The sequence below is a fragment of the Zingiber officinale genome, chromosome 1B (assembly GCF_018446385.1).
Source record: "Zingiber officinale cultivar Zhangliang chromosome 1B, Zo_v1.1, whole genome shotgun sequence".
In the NCBI taxonomy this organism is placed as follows: Eukaryota; Viridiplantae; Streptophyta; class Magnoliopsida; order Zingiberales; family Zingiberaceae; genus Zingiber; species Zingiber officinale.
The window spans coordinates 100102947-100125806 of record NC_055986.1 but is presented as its reverse complement, the minus strand read 5'-3'; the positions used below and the strand labels follow the sequence as shown (position 1 = coordinate 100125806).

The 22860-nt window shown below is 41.5% G+C and overlaps 1 long non-coding RNA gene across 3 annotated transcripts; it reads right to left on the bottom strand.

Annotated features, from left to right (window-relative positions):
* Nucleotides 1-3791: 3791 nt before the first annotated feature.
* LOC121970314 lies at nt 3792-21615 on the bottom strand. 3 transcript variants are annotated; one of them, XR_006108900.1, is made up of 4 exons: nt 20985-21615; nt 20059-20156; nt 19720-19825; nt 3792-4033 (listed from the first exon to the last, which is right to left on the bottom strand). It is a non-coding gene; the product is annotated as an uncharacterized LOC121970314 (long non-coding RNA). The 3 variants fall into 3 exon arrangements; XR_006108899.1 differs by lacking the exon at nt 3792-4033 and adding an exon at nt 14449-14747; XR_006108902.1 differs by lacking the exon at nt 3792-4033 and adding an exon at nt 17864-18131.
* Between the last annotated feature and the right edge of the window lie 1245 nt (nt 21616-22860).

Below are 22860 nucleotides of genomic sequence, written 5' to 3'. Positions count from 1 at the left end.
CATAAGGATGGTTTGCTGAACTCATTTAATTTTGAATCATATGAGACATGCGAGTCATGCCTACTGGCAAGATGATCAAGATTCCCTTTAGTGGACACAGCGAAAAAGCAACTGACTTGTTAGGACTTATACATAGTGATGTATGTGGCCCTTTCAATGTCACTGCTAGAGGTGGTTATAGGCACTTCATTATATTTACTGATGACTTCAGTAGATATGGTTATGTGTATCTGATGACACATAAGTCACAATCCTTTGAAAAGTTCAAAGAATTCAAGAATGAAGTACAAAACCATCTAGGCAAGAGTATTAAGATACTTCAATCAGATCGAGGTGGTGAATACCTTAGCCATGAGTTTCGTGACTATCTAGCTGAGTGTGGGATTCTATCCCAACTCACTCCTCCTGGAACACCACAGCGGAAAGGTGTATCTGAAAGGAGGAATCACACCCTATTAGATATGGTACGATCTATGATGAGTCACACAAATCTTTCTATATCTTTTTGGGGATATGCTCTAGACACAGTAGCCTTCACACTTAACCGTGTTCCATCCAAAGCTGTGATAAAGACACCATATAGGATATGGACTGGGAGATATGCCCAGATATCTTTTATCAGGATTTGGGGTTGTGAGGCTTACGTTCGACGTCAAGTCTCGGACAAACTGGGACCCAAATCCGATAAGTGTTATTTTATAGGATATCCCAAGGAAACGAAGGGATATTACTTCTACATTCCCAGTCACCATAAAGTGTTTGTGGCTAAGACTGGGATATTTCTAGAAAAGGACTTTGTTTCTAAAAAAACTAGTGGGAGTACGTTCGATCTTGAAGAAGTTCAAGATATGGACCATAGCACTGAAGCCTTGATGGAAGTTGAACTGGAACCACAAAATGTTGTGGATGATGAGATTGTTGCATAAGGAGTTGAGGAACAACAACCAGTTCAAGTAGACCTACCTCTTGGCAGGTCTGACAGGATACGTTGTCAGCCTGAGAGATACTCATTTCTCTTGTCTGACCATGACGACGTTATGCTCGTAGAGAATGAACCTACCTCCTATCAAGAAGCTGTGATGAGACCAGATTCTGAGAAATGGCTAGAGGCCATGAGATCCGAGATAGAATCCATGTACACCAACCAAGTATGGACTTTGGTTGATCCACCTAAAGGCGTCAAACCCATTGGGTGTAAGCGGGTCTTTAAGAGAAAGACTGACATGGATGGACTTATGCATACTTATAGGGTCGTTTGGTAGCTAAAGGCTTCAAGCAAATTCATGGTATTGACTATGATAAAACTTTTTCTCCAGTAGCGATGTTTAAGTCCATTTGGATCATGCTTACTATTGCAGCATACCACGATTATGAGATCTGGCAAATGGATGTCAAAACCGCGTTTCTGAATGGAAACTTGCTTGAGGATGTGTACATGACACAACCTGAGGGTTTTGTAGATCCACTGCATACTGGCAGAGTATGCAAGCTGCATAAGTCCATTTATGGACTAAAGCAAGCTTCTCGGAGCTGGAATCTTTGATTCGATGATGCGATCAAATAGTTTGGTTTCATCAATAATGAAGATGAACCCTGTGTCTACAAGAAGGTTGTTGGGAACACAGTTGTCTTCCTTGTATTGTATGTGAATGACATACTACTCATTGGAAATGACATCCCTTTGCAGCAGTCTGTAAAGACTTGGCTGGGGAATTGTTTCTCAATGAAGGACTTAGGTGAAGTAGCATGTATTCTAGGCATAAAGATCTATAGAGATAGATCTAAGAGATTGCTTGGCCTAAGTCAAAGTACATATATTGACACGGTATTACTACGGTTTGCCATGTAGAATTCTAAGAAAGGATTTCTGTCGATGTCACATGGTGTTAGTCTTTCGAAGACTCAAAGTCCCTCTTCTAGAGAGGAGAGAGACCGGATGGATAAGATCCCTTATGCTTCAGCCATAGGATCAATCATGTATGCCATGCTATGTACTCGTCCTGATGTTTCGTATGCTTTGAACATGACGAGCAGATACCAGTCAGATCTAGGTGAACATCACTGGATAGTGGTCAAGAATATTCTTAAGTACTTGAGAAGGACTAAAGAATATTTCTTGATATTTGGAGGTGATGGCGAGCTAGCTGTAAAGGGTTACAGTGATGCCAGCTTCCAAACTGACCAGGATGATTATAGATCGTAGTCTAGGTTCGTGTTTTGCTTGAATGGTGGTGCTGTGAGCTGGAAGAGTTCGAAGCAGGACACAGTTGCTGATTCTACAACAGAGGCTGAGTATATTGCTTCATCAGAAGCAGCAAAGGAGGCAGTTTGGATCCGCAAGTTCATTATTGAGCTTGGCGTGGTTCCTAGCATAGCAGATCCTATAGAGCTCTATTGTGACATCAATGGAGCAATTGCGTAGGCTAAAGAACCTCGCTCACACCAGCGGACCAAACACATACTACGGCGCTTCCATCTCATTCGAGAGATCATCGATAGAGGAGATGTGAAAATTTGCAGAGTACCCACAAAGGCTAACGTCGCAGATCCCTTGACCAAGGCTTTGGCACAGAGAAAGCATAATGGTCACACTAAGTCATTGGGTGTTAGAGCCTACACTGATTGGCACTAGTGCTAGTGGGAGATTGTTAGTGAGAGCCCTAAAGCCGATCATGTGATGATTGTTGTATGGACTCGATATATCATATTCCTATATATAAAGATATTTCTTTATGGTTATTATACTTACTTGTATTGGTGCCACATAACTGAGTATAATAGCATCCTTGAGTAGAAGGTTCTTATCTATATCAATCGATTGGTTGAATTGATAATGGGATAATATAGAGAACACTACTCTTAATCATTCCTAGTCAAGTATTAACATTTAGGGACAATGTTAATGCTATGAGACTTGCATGTAGGTCAACTCGATGACTTGATCTCACAAGTCATGGATATTAGATATCAAGTTGACACATGAAAATGCATTGGAGAATGTACACTGAATGACCCACCATGAGAAAGTATCATAGATCGTTATATGAGTGTCATATTGTAACGACCCGCCTTCTAACTACTAGGCTGCAAGGCGAACCGTTACGGTTGTACTATACTGACTGTGCGGAAAACTGATCTAATTTAAATTTTTGCTAACTAATTGATTCTTATAAACTCTGATACTAATATTCTGGGTGTACCTAGGAGTTGTACACATGCTAGGGAAGGTGTTCACAACTGATAACACACTCCGGACCGATCCACAGACCGATCTACTGATACTGGTACGGTCACAAGACCCTGGATCGGTCTGCTGTCCGATCCTGAAGCTTCATTGCTTCTGTTCCTGGCTGGATCGGTCTACAGACCGATCCAGGAGTGCCCTGATCGGTCAGTAGACCGATCAGTGGCTTTCGGTGCTACTGTTCGCACCTGGATCGGTCGGCTGACCGATCCTTAAACCTGCAGAATCTGGGTTCGCTACTGTCCCGTGCTGGATCGGTCGGCAGACCGATCCAGGTATAGCTGGATCGGTCGGCTGACCGATCCAGGCACTCGCAGCGCCCTTGGAGCTACTGTATCGTGCTGGATCGGTCGCCTGACCGATCCAGGAGGATACAGTATGCTACTGTATCTCACTGGATCGGTCGGCTGACCGATCCAGTGGCACAGTTCAGCCTCTGATTTCAAGTCTGGACTCTGATTCCCAGCACTGTTTCGTGCCAAACCCATACACTGCAAACATTTAAGCATAATACACATCCTACTAACATGTGACTAACATTCTAACAACATAAACTAGTAATCTAACTTAACATGGGGCATAGTTTAGGAATTCATGGCAACACACAACTACAAGTGCATAGAACATGAAAGTCAAAACCAATGGGTAAAATGCTAAAGTAAATGCTAATGAGTCAAATGCTCAATTCGCTATGTCCCCTAAGACCTTTTATTCCAGTTCCTGCCACACACACCACCTTCGCATTGACCCCCAGCCTCCACTGCTAGCCCATTTTCCTTTTACCTGTATCTGCAGTATAAGGAAAATAGTATCTGTAAGCCAGTGAGCTTAGTAAGAAACCATCTACCTCACAAAACATGCAACGATGCAATCATGGATTTAAATCATGCTATTTGAAAACATGCACTGAAAAGCTAAACCATGGCATACTGAAATCTAATGGCATAACATATAAGCATGGCATATACACTGGAATCATGGCATAGCAAGTAATAACGCTAAGCTAATCATAAGTTAAGCTAACTGGAACTAAAGCTGTAACTGAAAACAAACTCCACTAGCATATCTGATTTTGAGTTTGAAACTAATACATAATACTTGAAAATACTAATCATGCTGTAGGGCCCGGCAACTGTACTTTGCTGTGCGCGCATCCCTAACTAGACCCGGGTTTGCAAGTCCCGAATTTAGTAGGGTTAACTAGGTTATCTAAACCCAGCTAGGTTATCTAAACCTAGGGACCGACTATGGGAGCCCAGCCCAATGGATATCTAATCCAGTACAGTGCCAACTGAAAGTAAAATACTGAATAGCTAATGCTGTTTTGCTGAAACTAGGTTATCTGAACCTAGAGGCGACTATGGGAGCCCACCCATTGGATATCTGATCCATATAAGCTGAAATAACTATTTTACTGGTTTAAATGCTTCTAATGCATTTATCTAAGCTGTTAAAATGCCTAAGTTGCATTTTAGCTGATCTAATCATTTTATCGAACACTTGGTGTGCCTAAACCCTCCTCTCCATTAGGGAATCGCTTCTAGGCACCCAACAGCGTCTATGATCCCCAACTGAAGGAGAATAGACGTATTCGGCCCATCTAAAAGCGCTAAACTAATCCCTAATTGGCGAAGAGAGCTAAATACACCCTAGGTATCGATAAAAATCTGCATACATCCTAACTAGAGCATAAAAACTCAAGCGGAAACTATTATACTGCAGGTGAGGGGTTTCTTACCTTCTAATCGTAATTTCTTACGATTCTATTCGCTAGAACTCCGGTGGAGGTGGTCCTCTCGACGATCCGCTCACGTCTTCGCGTTCCTCTCGCGGAGGAGAGCCTCTTTCGTGTAGGAGTCGTCGCCGGAAGATGGCCCTAGGGACCTTGGGGCTTGGTGTGCCGTGCGTGAGGGAGAGGAGAGGGTGGCGTCGGCGTTGAGGGTTTGGAGAGGGAGAAGGTTGCCGAACCAAGCAAAAATAAACCAAACCCACTTAAACCTTCTATTTATATTAAGTGGTTAATTCGGCTAAACCCAACTTAAATATAATCGTTCCCCTTCCCTTTCAGCACAGCCTTGCTGGGTCAACTGGTTATGACATTGTCCCTCTAAACCATAGGTCTCGGGTTCAATCCCCGCCTAGGCCGTTTTACGCTTATATTTCTTTTTGCTACTTCCGCTACTCGGAAAATTCCGGAAAAATATCTAAAAATTCCAGAAAAATCCTAGAATATTTCTAAAATAGTTTTGAGAATTTTCGGGCGTTACACATATACTTTCTCATGTGATTATTAGTATGACTATCAGTCCTTGGACCTGAAGTCACCATGGTTCCCTACATAAGGAGTTGCATACTTTGGCTTCGTCAAACGTCACCCGTAAATGGGTGGACTATAAAGGCGACTACTGGGTATATAACAAATTATGCGGAGGGATGTGAGTGATGTAGAAGGGATCTATCCCTCCTAGATGACGGGAGTGATATCATGATTCTTGATAGAGTGAGATCACTAAGTGCATGGTCATGCCCAAATAAGTCAATATGAGATATTAAGCTCGTTTGATTAAAGTGAGTCTACTTGGAGTTCAAGACATAGATTGATTAGAGGATGACATGGTCTGTGCCTCATTTGATTAATTTAGATGTCAAGGATAGAAGAACATTGTCACATATTGTGAGAGTCACAATTAGTAGTCATAATGGTGATGTTGGATCTCAACATTCTTGTAACTTGGGTAGTAATGATGTGTTGCTAGATACCGCTCATTGCTTATGTTTCTAAATGGGTTTAGGAGCATTGCCAACGTTACAAGAACCTATAGGGTCACACACAAAGGGCAGTTAGATGGAGATTAGGTCTATATGATGGACCAAGAGGATTAGGTTCATGTGATGAACCAAATTAGATTAAGAGTAATCTAAATTAGACTAATTGAGTTGGACTCAATTTGATTCATGTGTTGAATGAGTCTAATTTAGACTATGATTCATTGATTCAATTTAAACCAATGAATAGAGATTCATTAAATTAAATTAATTTGAATCAAAGGGTAGATTTGATCAACCATGGGAGATAAGAGGTCAAGTTTGATTTGACTTGAGAGGGAAGATGAAGGGTCAAGTTTGACTTGACCAAATGCCATCTCATTGTGACTTGGCATGGGCCGACCAATGATGATGTTCCACATCATCAAGGATACATCATTGTGTGCCACCTCATGAGGAAGACCAAGAGCCATGACTCTTGGTATTACATGGAGGTATAAAACCTCTATTAAGTGGTCGGCCATAGTAATGAAGAATAAGTGTGTGGTTATTCAAGGCTTCTTCTTCTTCCTCTCCTGCTTTCTCTCCTTCTCCTCCATTCCCGAGACCTCTCAAGAGTGCTAGCACACTCTAAGTGGTTCTCTCCACCTTTTGTCCGTGAGGATACGTGTAGAGGAGTGTACACTTGACACTCTACGAGATCCGGCAACCATTTGGACGAGCGGGATAAGCGAAGGGCATTGCTACAAGGGTAATACTTCCTTTTTCATGTAGATCTAAGGTAGATCTAGTGTAGACAAATATGTACATGAATATTTTTATTTATCTTCGCACGGATCCGTGGCTAGCTTCGAGGTTTCCGCAACGTAAAAAGTGGTTTTTGTGGCTCGAAAGTTCTAACACCGTAGTGACTTCAGGTCTAAGGACTATTCATACTAATAGTCACATGAGAATATTTATGATACTCATATAACGATCCATGAAGCATTCTCATGGCGGGCCATTCAGTATATATTCTCTAATATATACCCATGTGTCAACCTGATATCTCATATCCATGACTTGTGAGATTAAGTCATCCGTTGACCTACATGCTAGTCTCAACGCATTAATATTGTCCTTGCATATTAATGCTTGTCTAGGAATAGTTAAGAGTAGTGCTCTATGTATATCTACAATATCTCACTATCAATTTAACCAATTGATATGTTGTAGATTGGAACCTCGTACTCTAGGACATTATTATACTTATTCATTTGACACTAAATTGAAATAAATATAATAACCAACTTTGCCTTTATTAATAATGAAATATGATACAAAAGAAGCCCTTTACAATCATCTCATAATTGGTACTAGGGCTAATACTAACACCTGTTTCTTCAACCCGCCCCAAGGAGTGCCTTAAAAGCAAGTATGCCTTCACCTCCTCCTTCCAACTGCCGTCTCTACAAGTGCTGGGCCCCATTCCTTCTGCCAGCGCCTCTCCCCACTGTGGTCAGGTACAACTCCATGGGGCCCTGGATGACTCATGGAAAACTGCTACCGACCAAATTTTGGAAGGCCCACAACTGGAGTTGGCCGATGTGTTCTCGCAACAGCTACTATCAGTGAGTTTTCTCTGTTTCTTTTCCATATCCTTGAGATAATGCTAATCCTCCCCTTCTCTTGACATATATGTGTCATGGGTCTGAGCATATCGTAGTACGTGGCTGGTCTGCAGCAAGAGAACAAGTCTTTGAGGGCTCACCATCGGGAACTGGAATCGCCCACGACCACCAGCCGCATTTTTGATCTGACCACCCCTGATAACCCGATGCAGTCCTATCTTCAGATTGCTGAGGAGAAGGCCCAAGTCACCAGGGGCATGGCTCAGGCGAAATCAGAGAAAGTACAGACCTTACAAACCGCCCTGAAGATGAGTGAATCCAAGCTTAAGTCTGAGGGACTGAGGCATGCCCAGATCTTGGCCGATCTAGAAGAGAAAGAAGCTGAGGTGACCACCCTCTCTTCGCGGCTGTGGGACCTTCAAGAGCTCCACACTGCTCTGGAGAGAGATCTAGCGGCTACAAAGGTAGATCTATCTGCTAGCGCTGATCGGGAAGTTGCCTTTCAAAAGCAATAGGAGGTAGCCAAGGCTACCTTCAAGTCTCTTCAGGTGAACCTCTCTAAGGCCCGGAGCGAAGCCACCACTACACATCAAGAGCTAGCTATGGTCTGAGTTGATGCAGACAAGACCAAGGGTGAGCTAAAAGACTATCAAGCCGACGAGGTTGCTCGCCTACAAGCTTACAAGGCCACTTTCCTTGCTTCCAAAGAATTTGGAGCTAAGATAGGCAGTCTCATTGACCAGATGGTTTGCTATGGTGTTGTGGGGGCTCTGCTGTAGCTCTGTGAGAAAGGTTACCTTCGGTCATCCCCTCCTGACGACTTCTTGGACTGCACTCGCCTTCTTCGAGAGCTTCCTGATGAAGCTTTTTCCTCTTTTAATGGCTAGTCTGTGCTTATCTTGTACCCTTCTCTTCCAAGGATGTAAGACTTCTCCTCCTTCTGTAACTTTGGTTTGAAAATTATGAAAGGCATGTGTCTGGGCAAATTACCCCTATGCAATGTATTGTTCACTTAGTACGTTTACTTATAGTCCACGCTACTTTCTACTTGATATGTTCAAGTAGTTTGTTAAGTGTTTATCCTTCTTGCAGGTATTTAGTTAACTTAACATCTATGTAGGCGTCAAGACATGCAACTGGGCAGGTGCCTTTACCTAACCGGGTGTCTATCCTGACCAACCAATTCAATGTCCCAACAGGGTTTATTGATGTGGCTATCCGATCAATCGCTTTGTCTGACCAGCCTACTCCAGGGCTCCCGACTGAGTTTCGCGCGATCTCGCTACTCACCTAGTCATGAGCCACGATACTCCAGAGCCCCCTTACAGGACCGAGGGGGAGCTACTGTAGCATCGCCTACTCCCGAAGCCACAACAAACCCTTATCCCCCTCGTGTCCCTCACCTCCTCTTTTTTCAACTCGCCCCCTTGGCGTGGTTTTCTAGGATGATCCTATAGCCATCGTTGCTTTTAAGTCTATGGCTAATGCCAGCTACCTTAGGCATGGACCGCCTGATGGGAACTGATGACAAAGCCCTCTATGCCCCCCTTGACAACTATAAATATTCTTCCCCTTCCGCTTCACTGAACTTTTCGTCTCCAACTTAAGCCTTCCTCTTGTTTCTGGTACCTGCTGTGCTCTGACTCTTGTCCTTTGTGTTCGCACCCTCTCATGGATTCCCCTGCGCCTACCTACACTCCCAGAGTTTTAACCTTCACTGACATGGATCTGGATGATCTCTGCTTCTCATATGAAACCCCATGGCCGCACATATCATCATACCCTCTAAGGTTCACAGGGTCTCTTCCCCTCCGGCGGGGTATGTGACTTTTTTCAAAGAGCATATTGTCGTTGACCTCCGTCTTCTCATCCATCCTTTCTTCTCTGAAGTGAGTCGTTACTTCTGCATCCCTCTTTATCAATTTACTCCCAATTCCATGAGGATCTTGTGTGGATTCGTCCTCTTCTGTGAAGTGTGTGACGTATCCTGGACTCCTCACTTATTCCACTGCTTCTTTACCCCTCGTCATCATAGTGAAGGCATTTTCCATCTCTAGGCCCACACCTGGACTACCTTCTTTGCTCCTCTCCTATCCTCAGACTCAGAATAGAAGGATAAGTATTTCTTCCTGCGTTTCCCCCATGCCGTGGAGTGGCCTACACAATGATGATCAACTCTTCTTTCGATGCCCTATTTGGGGGACTTTCAAACAGACCCTAATTTTATGGAGGCCTCTGGGTAGCTGACAAGTTGGCACTTAGACTTGCTCCTGCTTCTGACCGAAGACATGTTGTTTCTGTTCAGATTGAGCCACATCCCTTTAGAGTTACCACACTGTTTAGGTAAGGCTTACCCTGCCCAGACTCATCTTTGTCATCCTACTCTGATTTTGGTACTCCTCTTGCAACAAATACTCTGACTCGAGCATCCCTGATTAGGCATTTTCTCCTGAGTGATATGGAAACAAACCGCTAGGGACACATCATTCTGGATAGGAGGGGTCTCTCTCATTCGGCTCCCCTTCCTCTAGGGGTTGCTGCCTCAACTTCTCCTCGTCCGGCCACTCAAGCAACCTTGCTTGTTCGGCCTATTTCTAGATCTGTGAGGTGCACTCCTCCAACTCCTCTGGCTCGTCGACCGCCGAGGAGTCAAATTCAGATGAACAACCGCTCTCACACAATCCAAGATACTGACCTATGGGACCCGACCGAGTATCCGAGGCCCAGACTGCTACTCCAGCATCCCGACCAGCCTCTACTTCTACTCCTGATCCACAACTCCCGAGTGACCTTGTTATGCTACCCAGAGCTAGGACTGGAGCTGGGAAAGGGAAGGCTCCGGTCGTTAAAGAAGAAATTACTATAGAGCTGCCATCTGCACTAGCGTCCCAAGCTGCACCGAATGCCCCGCCCAGGCCTTCTTCCTCCACAGAGAGGCCTCATATGCCAACGTCTCAAGCTACCCCCAGTACCCAGGCCAGACCTTCCTCCTCCCGATCATCTGCCTCTACGCATCCTGACCCCAACGAGATCATTGTCGGGTCATCGCAATCGCAGCCCTCTAACTATCACCATTACTGAGTCACTAAGCCTTCAGAATGGGGCTTGTGCCATCAATCAAATGCCAAGACTAGCCGTCTCACACTGAAGGGAGATCTAGCGACTCATTGGGAAGAGAGTCTGCAGCAAATACATACTCTCCCCCTGCCCACTCAACTGGATCGATTCTCCGTAGGAGCTACTGCGGTATGCCCTCATTCTCCCTTGTTGCTCCTCTTTTCTTTATTCTAACTACTTGCTTACCTGCACAGGCTTTTGCTGAGTCCCTAGTATTGAGCCAGGATTTCTCCTTCCTGTATCAGCAGAATAAAATTTTAAAGGATAGTGTGGCCGACCTGGAATCTCAATTATCTGACCCTGCCTCAGTCATGTCCCAACTAAAGGCGGAGGTGGCGACCTTAAGGAAGGTGAACGCCTCCCGGGAACAAACCCTGGGAGAGGCCCAACTAGAGATCGACCGTCTCCGAGATGACAAGAGTAGGCTTGAAGCCTCCTATAGTCATTCGAGGCTAAGTGTCAAGAGGCTCAGTCAGAACTGACTCAATGTACTGCAACTCTGGAGGACTTAAGGCTCATGCATAAGCAAGAGATGGATCACTTGACTCAAGAGCTGCAATCCAAGGACATGCTTCTTGTGGACCAGAGAAGGGATCTGGAGTCTCAAGCAACGGAGCTGGGCTCTATGCAGACAGAACTGTCTCAGGCTCAGTCTACCTTATCTATCTCCGCTATTGCCTTAGAGACTTATAAGGCAGGGGAGAACGATCGTCTACAAGCGAGCCGGGAAGAATATTTACACTCTTCAGAGTTTGGCTCGCGGGTGGGGGATTGTTTTTTCAGATATGTGGCTTATGGAGCGGTAGGGGAACTTCAGCAACTTAAGGAGAGAGGGTATTTGCCTCCCGATCCTCCTGAGGACTTCCTGTATCATCGTCGGATCCTCAAAGAGATGCCCGACGATGTATTCTCAGAATTCCAATAACCCTTCTTATTGTACATGAACTTCTGTCCATTGTACTTTATTAATTTTCACTATCCTTGCTACTACTATCTTTTTAGATTTTACGCATTCTCCTTAGTCCTGAGCTGTTTAGCCCTAGCACGGGGGCCTAAGCAGGTATTAAAAAAGATTGGTGAGTGTTCTAGACCAAGCTATCCCGACCGAGCATTTCATGCCCGACTGGTCATATTGTCTCGATCTCAAGTCTTACAAAGGAGTGATTCACTTAAGTACGATAAGACTGGAGGTAGTTAGCACTCCAAGGACGGTCCGGCCTCCTACCATGAGCGTCTTGTAGGTAGTAGGCCCCTGACGCTAATCTTTTAACAATTTTATACGACCCGTCCCACTGAGGTACTAACTTGGTTACCTCCCCTACAGGCTTTGTCCTTTTCCACACGAAGTCTCCTTCTCCGAAGAACCACGGGATCACCCTCCTATTATAATTTTGATGCATCCGCTGCCTATAGGCAATTAATCAGGCAGCTGCTCGTTCTCGAGTTTCACTGATAAAATCCAGTTCTGAAAGGTGTCGCTCGGCATTCTCCTGGCTATACAATAACCTTCTGATGGATGGCACCTCGACTTCTATGGGCATCACTGCCTCACTACCGTAGACCAAGTGAAAGGGGGTGAGCCCGGTGTTCTCTCGTGGAGTCGTACAGTATGGCCAGAGGATGCTAAGCAGCTCTTACACCCAATCGCCACCTACGTGATCCAGCTTGACCTTCAACCCTCGAACTATCTCTCTGTTAGTGACTTCCATCTTCCCATTACTTTGAGGATAAGCCACGGATGTGAAGGCTTGGGTTATTCCAAATCCTCGACACCACTCCTGAATCTTACGCCTTTGGAACTACCTTCCATTATCTAAGACTAGCTTATGTAGCATTCCAAATTGGCATAAGATGTTCTTCTAGAGAAATTGAATAGCGACTCCCTCAGTAATCCTGGCCAAGGCTTCTGCTTCCACCCATTTGAAAAAGTAATCCACTGCTACAAGCAAGAATCATTTCTAACCTGGCACCAATGGGAATGGTCTCATAATGTTCATGCCCCATTGATCAGAGGGGCATGAGACTGTTGAAAGTTTCAACGTGTCGGTCGGTCGATGGGTCAGGTTCTGATGCTTTTGGCAAGATAAGCAAGTATTCACTAATCGTTGAGCATCTTTCTGCAGAGTGGACCAGAAATACCCGGTCAATAATATTTTTCGAGCAAGCATTCTCCCTCCAATGTGGTTACCGCAACACCCTGATGTACTTCTTGCAGGACATACTCCGCCTCCTCTGTTCCTAAGCATTGGAGCAACAGTTTGGAGAATGCTCGCTTGTACAGCTAGTCTCCGATCAGAGTATATACATGAGCTCTTTTCCTGATCAACCTGGCTTCTTCCGGATCAACAGGCAAGACGCCCTGCTGAAGATAAATGATCATGGGGGTTCTCCAGTCGATTGGTTCCTCGATAATGTTCTGCAGGTCGATCTGAGCTATTAGGAAGGTATGACCTATCTACCTGTCTAGCACCCAAGTGGTCAAAGAGCTAGTAATTTTAACTAATTCATCAGCCCTTTGGTTATCTCTCCGAGGAATCTTAGTCACTGTGACTTCTTTGAAATCCTCTTTCATTTTCTCATATGCTTCCTGGTATAGCTGCAATTTGTCACTGTTAACCTCGAAGTTGCCCGCTAATTGCTGAGCTACGAGTTGAGAATCTGAATAAATGACCACCCGGGCGGCTCCTACATGCCGAGCTGCTTGCAGTCCTGCCAATAGCGCCTCATATTCCACCTCGTTATTTGTGGCTCTAAAATTTAACCTTACGGTCAGTTGCAGGATATCTTCCTAAGGGGATATCAGGAGTATCCCCACTCCGCTTCCCTACTGGGTGGATGACCCGTCTACATAGATCTTCCAAGTTTCTTCGGAATTAGGTTGATGGACCTCCATAAGAAAATCTGCTAGGGCTTGCCCTTTAATTGTCGTTCGGGGCTGGTACTGGATGTCATATTCTCCCAACTCAGTTGCCCATTTGATGAGATGAGCTACTACCTCCACATTAGTAAGAGCCTTCCCCATGGTGTTGTTGGTTAGGACTGTGATGGGGTGTGCTAAGAAATAAGGTCTTAAGTGGCGAGCCATGAGTACTAACCCATAAACTAATTTTTCTAGGGTCGTGTATCGGGACTCGACCCCTTTCAATAAGTGGTTGAAGAAGTACACTGGTCATTGTACATCATCCTGCTCTTTCACCAACACTACCCCCACGGCCTCAGTGGTGGCTGACAAATCACTACAACAAAAACGTTAAAAGACAACGAATTTTATCCGTTGTCGTAGCCCCTTTAAAACCGTTGTAATTGGTTGTGTTGTTAAAAGTGGGGGCTACGACAACGGTTTTAAACCGTTGTCTTTGAATGAAATAACAACAATTTTGCACCGATTTAAAACCGTTGTCTTTGAATGAAAAGACAACGGTTTAAAACCGTTGTTGTTTAGAGCACTTTTAATAACACTGCTAGTTACAACGGTTTTTGGGGCTACGACAATAGTTTTTAACCATTGTCTTTTGAGGGCGATAGACAATAACAACGGTTTTAAACCATTGTCTTTTAAACCATTATCTTTTAAACTATTATCTTTTAATATCAATATAAATATATAATAAAGAATCATAATCACAAAAGAAAGAATATTCTCCACATCAATGTCATTCAAAATGTTACTTATACAAGAATTATAATCACAAAAGAAGAAACATGTCTCATATTTAAATAAAATTTATCCCAATACAAATAAATAAATAAACTCTATTTACAACTAATGAACAATAGCTAAAAGACTAGAAACTTGTGATGGTGGTTCATGCTAGATAGGATTACACTTAATTATTATCAACCCAAGTCCCATCACAATCTTCAACTTGTAGGATTTCATTGGACTCCTCTTTCTCACTTGCTGATTCTTCCATGTCAACCTTTTTCAACATTGTTGATCATCAGTTCCATAATAAATCTAGTCCTTAATATGTAGTCCTTATCAACTTTACAGAGTAACTCTTCACTCCCTGTTTCAGAGAGTTCAACACAATTACATTAGAAAACTTAAAATAGCATGTAGGGAAACACACTAAGTTTGCTGATGGTTTTGCTGAAGGGAATGTCATCAGAAACAGGTGAGGAAAAGTTGTGCCAATGCATGCACCGTTAATGTTTTATCAGAGTTAAAGAAATATGTAATGATTTGATAAATGAGCAATCTTTGTATATGTATTAAACCAGAATCTAATGTTGCATAGAAAACCAGGCAGGTATATGCATCAAAAATATCAGAAAAATGCAGCTTCTGACTGAATAAGGACTGAGCATTTCATTGGATATACCAAAGAAACTAATATGCTAAGTAATTTTCTCCTAGTACATGAAAATTGGAACATGCCATGTTCCAATTCTTGATTGAGTGTGGAGTACCAAAATACAAATTCTACCATATGCCACAATACACATACAATACAATTTACAAACAAAATCAAGACAAAATATTTGGTAGCTTCACCATCTATATTATCTATCATCCAACAAAATAAATTTTTCAAGGTACTCTCCCTACCTGACAAATCTACAAAAATAAAAAGAAATTGCAGAATGCTACTATATAAAATAGCCTATACAAAAACATATCTCATGGACCAACTTTAAGTCTTATGTCTGGTACATCCCATCATAACCAACTTCATCATGCCAGCTTGCCCTAACTTAGTACAAAAAGTATGAGAGCAGTATTTTCAGTCATGTATTGTTCAATGTTCATGGAAGTACAATAACAAGTTCTTTTCTCAATCACACAATTCTGGATTTTTTTTAAAGTCCTAAGTCCTTAAATATTTAACATAAGGAAAACATAATGTACACTTTTATGCACTTCCTCAAATCATCCCTAAAATTAATTTCAAATGCATCACAAACTTATTAAAGGAAAGCTTACAATAACTAAGGATGCAACCAGATAGCAATTTGCTTGTGGCTAGTTTTTGAAAGCCTAAATATTAATTCTCTCGTAATATGGAGTATTTTCTATAAATTCTACCAAAAAAAGATAAATGAAATGGAATACAAGATGAAGGATATGACTCTTGTATTTACATCTTGGAGGGTAAATATCTTCACATTTAGGGCAATAGATCTTTACAGATCCATTGTGAGGAATATCAGATGTACCCACTAGTAAACATGGTTGTTCCTCACAAAAAAATCTACTTTTTTGTATTTCTCATGCTGCAAAATCAGATGATATTAGCACCTCCATAACGAGATTATCTATTTCGCCATTGCATTATCTATTCCAATACGAAAATGCTCATTGAAAGTTAAAAATTGAAATTGAGGCATACTTGTATCTCTAAACGTTTTCACTTTGGTAGTGTGTTCACTTGTGGCATAAAAGATTAGTTCAAGATTATTGTCAATAATCTACTCTTTTTTCAAAATCAACTGATCCAATCATTTCAGCTACCTTGCATAATTGCGCACTTGTATTTAGCTATTTATGGCTATCAATATTTTGAACATCGATTAGTAATATGTAAGTATAAATAAAGCACAAAAAATAGTTACCAAAAAAATCACTAAATTTAGTATTGAAATTTGATAGAGCAAAGAGGATAGCGCAAGAAGTTACCAAGAGAAATAAGAAAACTGGGCAAGGGTCTTCTTTCTTCTCTGCTTCATGGTATGCAGAATATAACTTACGATTCCCATTTGAAGTTCTTGCCCAAACACCATATTATCCTCAGTATACGATTTAATTATGAAAAATCTGGCATCCTTATAGTCTGTCATAAAATCGGGGCTATTATAAAGACTATGATCAACTCTTGCAAATATGTTATTTGGATTGTCTGTTGGATCGAGAAGCGCTAGAGAGGGGTGAATAGTACTCGTGGCTATTTTGTTTGATTCGTAAAACTCGAGTAATAAACACAGCGGAAATTAATAAGAGAAACACACGCTAACACAGGTTGTTTACTTGGTTCAGAGCCTGTGGTGACTCCTACTCCAAGGCCCAAATTCGTTGAACTTTTACTGCGGGCAACAACTATAATATCATAAAATTATTACAAGTTAAATACAAACAGAATAAGAATTATACCAACGACAATGGGAAAAAGAAATTTGGAAGCTCCGGGTCGTCGGCGTCGAGTTATAGCTTCGTCGAACTGTCTCGTTAGCAGCTTATCAGAGAAGGGTTACTTGTTCGTTGATTTCCTGTACTGTTGGTCGAGATGTCCTTTTATTGGACGTTGAAGGCGCCTCTAATGCCAGTCAAGGCGCCTTAAACCCCAACACTTATCCCTCTTTCTGCGCTGCGATAAGCTCCGCTGACTGCTGCTTATCCCTGCCTGGAGGCGCCTCCAACAAACCTCTGAGGCGCCTCCAAGCCAGTGTCTTTGGCGCCTCAGACTCCTTTGAGGCGCCTTCAAGCCAGTGTCGAGGTGCCTCAGACTCCTTTGAGGCGCCTTCAGCCCCACTTCACATCCAGTTGATCTCTTTGCACCCGAGGCGCCTCCAAGCTCCATGGAGGCGCCTCGGACACTGTTCATCCGAGGGAAAACTTTGCTCTTTTGAACCTGCAAGACATGTTAAACCTAAAACATAAACATATCTTGCAAAACACAATTAGTACAGATAAAAATAATAAATGAAATGTTTGACAGCCTTTGGCCCGTCCGATTCTGACTTCGAATTTCCCACCAAAAATCCTAGGTCGAACCGAAGCCTACTGTTCCCTCCTCGGGGAACGCGTCCTCACCTACTCCTCTCAGGAGAGTTTACCTTTTGTTAGTTCGGTCCTCCAGACCGACTGGACTTTTGCTCAGCGTTCGATGCTTCTGGTCTTCATGCTGGACATCCGGTCCACGACCCGTCCAGACTTCTACCCAGTTCGTGACACCAGGATTTCAACCTAGGGTTACCGCCCCCTAGGATTTTTTCCCGAAGCTCCGACCCGCTAAGACTTTTCACATAGGGTTACCATCCCCTATAACCTAGGGTTACCACCCCCTAGGGTTTTCCACCTACCTAACCGCAGTTAGGACTTTCCTGAAACACTCAATCAGACATATCAAATAACAAATAAACTTAACTTTGAATCCTTTGTCATTATCAAAACTTGAGTTCGATCGTCGGATACTTCCCACACCAACATTATTCATGGAAGGATTCTTTTCATTCATCTTATTATTTTCCCTATCTACTCGTGGCCCTCGGTTTTGTTCATTAAGGAAATCAAGAGCGCCATTGCAATTGCATAACAGAACACTTCCGATTCCTGGCCTTTCTATCTTTCTATGTAGTAACTGCTCCCCAATCCTTAATTCCTGAGTTTGTAAACGGTGTTCCAAATGTATTGTTGTGATATACACCAGCATGAGAATATCCTATATCAACTGAACCTATAAAAGATCCAAAACTATATAAGGATCGCTGCTGTTGCGAACTCTGAAATCAATAGAATAATAAAGTGAATACACTTTCAAAAAGAAAATTCGTCTACATAAATAACTAGTTGTAAGATAGTATAAACTCAATCTCTGTATATTTTAAAAGGATAGAAAGAGAATTAATGACAATCACACCCGAATTAGCTAAAACATAATTAAATGGCAATAGTGACAATGCAAATTCTAAAATGCAAAGATTCATACTTTGACTGATGCTCATTAATAAAATGTGGAATAAAAAATATTAAAAAAATGTCCAGTCATGGAAGATGGAATCTTATCCTAGTATGAGAATAAGCTTTCTAACAACCTCGATATTGGGGTACAATATTAAGGCATGCAATTTAGTGATTGTACCATGATTAAAAGAAGAGATTCTGGATTTGGCAATGTCAAGAGGGCAATAACCACTTGCAAAAGAGATTAAATTAATTGAGCAATTGCCACAAATGGCATTGGACCACCCTATTTGTGGGAGAATGACATGCCTATATATTTATTTCAGACCTTCAAGTAATAATACAACTTTCCTTAGAACAAAACAGAGTGCATCGTTTTCTTTATGATGATGAAGACAAGCAGAAGTTAGATGCCAAGTTGGTCAACAGAAATAGAGATTCCTTGGTAGTTGATTCAAAACTATATTTGATAATAAACTGTGAAAAAGAAAAGATTCAACAATGCAATGGATCATTAAATTGTCAACAGGGCATAGGCCAAACAATATATTGAGATAGCATGACGCCAAGCATGATGAATTGTCTATTTAGGCTTCTGTTTGTAAGTAAAAAGGGTTCAACATCTAAGAGCGATGTGTAACCTGACCTATGAATACTAAGTTTACTTAGGAACATTTAGTTCATTTATGGCACTGGGCTCATTGAGAATAATCATTCCCTTGGAATCTTACCTAAAACTACCCAATAAAATCAATTAGGCAATCCTGGATACACAATGAAATTTTACAAATTTTTTCACTGGTGTTTCACAATATTACTATGAATGACAAACCCTATAATGGTACCTGCAAGAACACCAAATAGTATATTGAGATTGCATAGCACCAAACATGATGAATTGTCTATGTAGGCTTATATTTGTAAGTAAAAAGGGTTCAACAGAGGTGAAGCTTATAATTTGAGCATGAACTTCAGTCTTAATCAAGATTAACCAACAAGTCTTGACTATTTCAAATTCAAGACTTGAATGATTTCCATGTTTGTCGTATCAAAGCTGATTATTTGTATGTAATCAATATATTTTACTAAATCAAAGATCTCTAATAAACACTGTCATAGAAGACAATTCAGTGAATGAAAAAAAAAAATCAATTATAAAGTCTAGTAATTTATACCTAGTAATGAATATAGTCTAGTACGCATTCCGCCCATTTGGATCGTACTTCATCAATTTCCTCGTTAGAGTAAATTATTTTCATGAATTGTTAACAAAACTAGATTATATTAGTAAAAAAATCAGTAATAAAGAAGCAAAATCAAATAAATAAAATTATTTGAAAAAATTGAGAATATGTCATTACCATTGAGAAAAATGAATCCTTCTTGCTGATAGCATTTCTTTCAATAATTTCTCATAAATTTCATCACATAAAACCCACATTGTTTCACATCAGGTTGACGAGGACCCTATGTTAACAAAAAATTGTCAACGAATAATGCACATATAACTATTTTTTAATTAATCACAAGTAGACATATGTGTGTATATATAATATAGAAATCTTTACGACTTCCCACGTAGGCTTCTTTTTCCCTTTCCTTTCCTTATTTGAATTGAACAATTTCAAACTCCTTCGGACAACAAGATTTGACATATGAATAATAAATTAAATGCTTAATTAAAAAAAATATGTACTCACATATCCACTACATATTTCCAGTCCTCATGATGATTGCGATGATTAAGTGAATCGAACAAATAAACCACCTCCACATAAGGGTCGATGACCGTCAAAATCTGATGACATTTATGCACAAAACAGATAGTCAATGCATAAATTTCGCAAAATTGTCGAAAAAATCTATTAAAAATGAAATTGTAATATTTATTTACTCAACATTGTGTGGTGCCAAAACTAGTTGATTTCTTGCTACACCACTCATCCTATCAGTCAAAACACTTGCCCAGCTATTCAAGTATTCAATATTTTTATTTTTGTCAAGTTTGGATACATATGACACTACTAGAAGGGTTTGTGGATCCACAAATTTGAATTTATCGACATTATTTTCTTTTTCATCTTTTTGAAGAGAAACCTTCCATTCAAGCAAAATAATGTTACTATGTTAAACAAATAAAAGGAAAAAAATTCAAATTAAGCGAAAACTTATCACATGTAAGCAACCAGACAATTAGCAGATATTGGCTCCAACTCATAAAAAGGTGTGATGTCTTCAAGGTTCACAAGCAGTTCATATTCATTGTCAAAGAAATCATGATAAAAAATAATTAATATATTTTTTTTATGGGCTGTCCAAAATACGTTTAGAGTAACAGTACAATAAATATAATGATCGTGACACATTTGATGACAAAATAGAATTATTTCTTTTCTCGACACTTTTCTTTCTTTTGAGCTTCTGTAAATTATAAATATAAATCATGTTAATGGAAAGTTCCATCTCTTATCAGTTAAAGGGGGAAGTGACATAGTGGCTTAGAAAAGATACGAGAAAGGACAAAATTTGTAAGAATAATAAGTACGTAGGGATTTTAAGTGAAAGAAAAGGGATAAATCAATTTAAAAAAAAAAGTGAAAGAGGATAACTCTCTGCACCCGCTCACCTGTTCTTCAGTTCCACAGAATTCATAGCTAGAGAGAATCAAAAAATCATGGCGAATGCTTCGGAGGGGCGCATCTGAAAAAGAGGACCTTCAGGAAGTTCTCTTACTGCAGTGTAGACCTCGATCAGCTCCTCGATATGAGCCTTGATGAACTCGTCAAATTGCGCTCGAAGAAGGTTCTAGAGAGGGCTTTTCAGAGATGAAGGGTTGCAAAAAAAGTTCTCTACAAGATCAGTTTTGTGTGCTCCGAAGAAATCCAGAATTCCAGTGATTCGTGTGCGAGATCTATAGAACTCGAAGAAGGTGCGAACAGTGGTGCAAGGAGCAGCAACACGAGAAGCGTGGACATCGACGGGGAACCCTTAGCTTGTCACCAAGAGGAAGATCAACTCCAACAGCGATAACCAAGAGCAACGATGGTAGATGAGTAGAAGTTCCGATTGGATTTGGAGGATGGCCCTGGCTAACTCCGATGGCTGTCGTTGAGGGTTTTGTTGTTGGCTGAAAAACAAAACAGCAGGTGTTGCTCTCGAGAAGAGAAGGATAGAGAGAGGCTGCTGCTAGGGACAACGGCTATGGTTGCCGGAGAGGAAGAAAGACAGTAAAGGGTTGTGTCACAAAGGAGAGAAGGAGCATCGCAAGGCAAAGAGAAGATGGTTTTCTTAGAGGAGAGCACATCATCGTTGTGCAAAAAGGCGGGTCCCGCCGCCCAGCGGCCCCCTAGGTTTGGCCCCACAGGGATCCTAGGAAGGAGAGTACATCATCGTGGAGGAAGATCCAGTGGAGGTGAAAAGAAAAATGACTTAGGATTCGGGAACGCAAAGGGAAAAACAAAGCGCAAAAAAAAATTACAGAGAGAGAGAGAGTAAAACTACAAGGGGAAAATGACGAAACAAATAAAGTCAAAGACAACGATTTTATCAAAACTGTTGTCGTAAAGGGCGCTAAAAGACTATGATTTTAGATAACCGTTGTCAAATGCGTTGTTGATTTAAAAAAAAAATTACTCAACGATAACGGTTTTCACAAAATTATTGTCTTTTATATTTTTAGGAGCTCAAAGACAACTGTTTTATCTAAAACTGTTGTCTTTTACCAAATTTACAATAGTTTCATCTAAAACTATTGTCTTTGTATTGTTGTCGTTTAACATTTTTGTTGTAGTAAATAGACCCAGAGTGGCTCCCCGTAATGGGCTTAAATAGTGAGGGCAAGGTCTCCAAGTACTTTTTCAATTCTTCGAATGTCTGATTGCATTCTCCATCCTATTGAAACTTGGCCGCTCTCCTGAGCACCTTGAAGAAGGGTAGTGTTCGATCTACAGACCGAGATATGAACCTAGACAGTGCAATTATTTGGCCCACCAACTTCTGAGCTTCCTTTAGATTTTGAGGTGTTTTCATATCTCGAAGTGCTTGGACCTTCTCTGGATTAGCTTCAATTCCCCGCTCGGTAACGAGGTATCCCAAGAATTCCCCCCCCCCCCCCCCCCCCACCCCCCTCAAGCTCCAAACAAGCACTCCAATGGATTTAACTTCAGCGCATATTGCCGTAGCATGCTGCAAGTCTCCTCTATATCAGAGATCAAATTTACAGGCAGCAGTGGATTTGATGAGGATGTCGTCTACATAGACCTCCACGTTCCGTCCTATCTGCTCTCGAAAGATCTTATCCATCATTCTTTGGTAAGTAGCTCCTGCATTTCGCAATCCAAAAGGCATGACGGTGTAACAGAAAGTACCATTTGTCGTGATGAAGCTAACCTTCTCCTTATCTTCTTGCGCCAGAGGGATTTGGTGGTACCCTTAGTAAGCATCGAGCATACAAATCCTTTCGCAGCTTGAGGTCGAGTCTAGCATCTGATCAATCTTGGGTA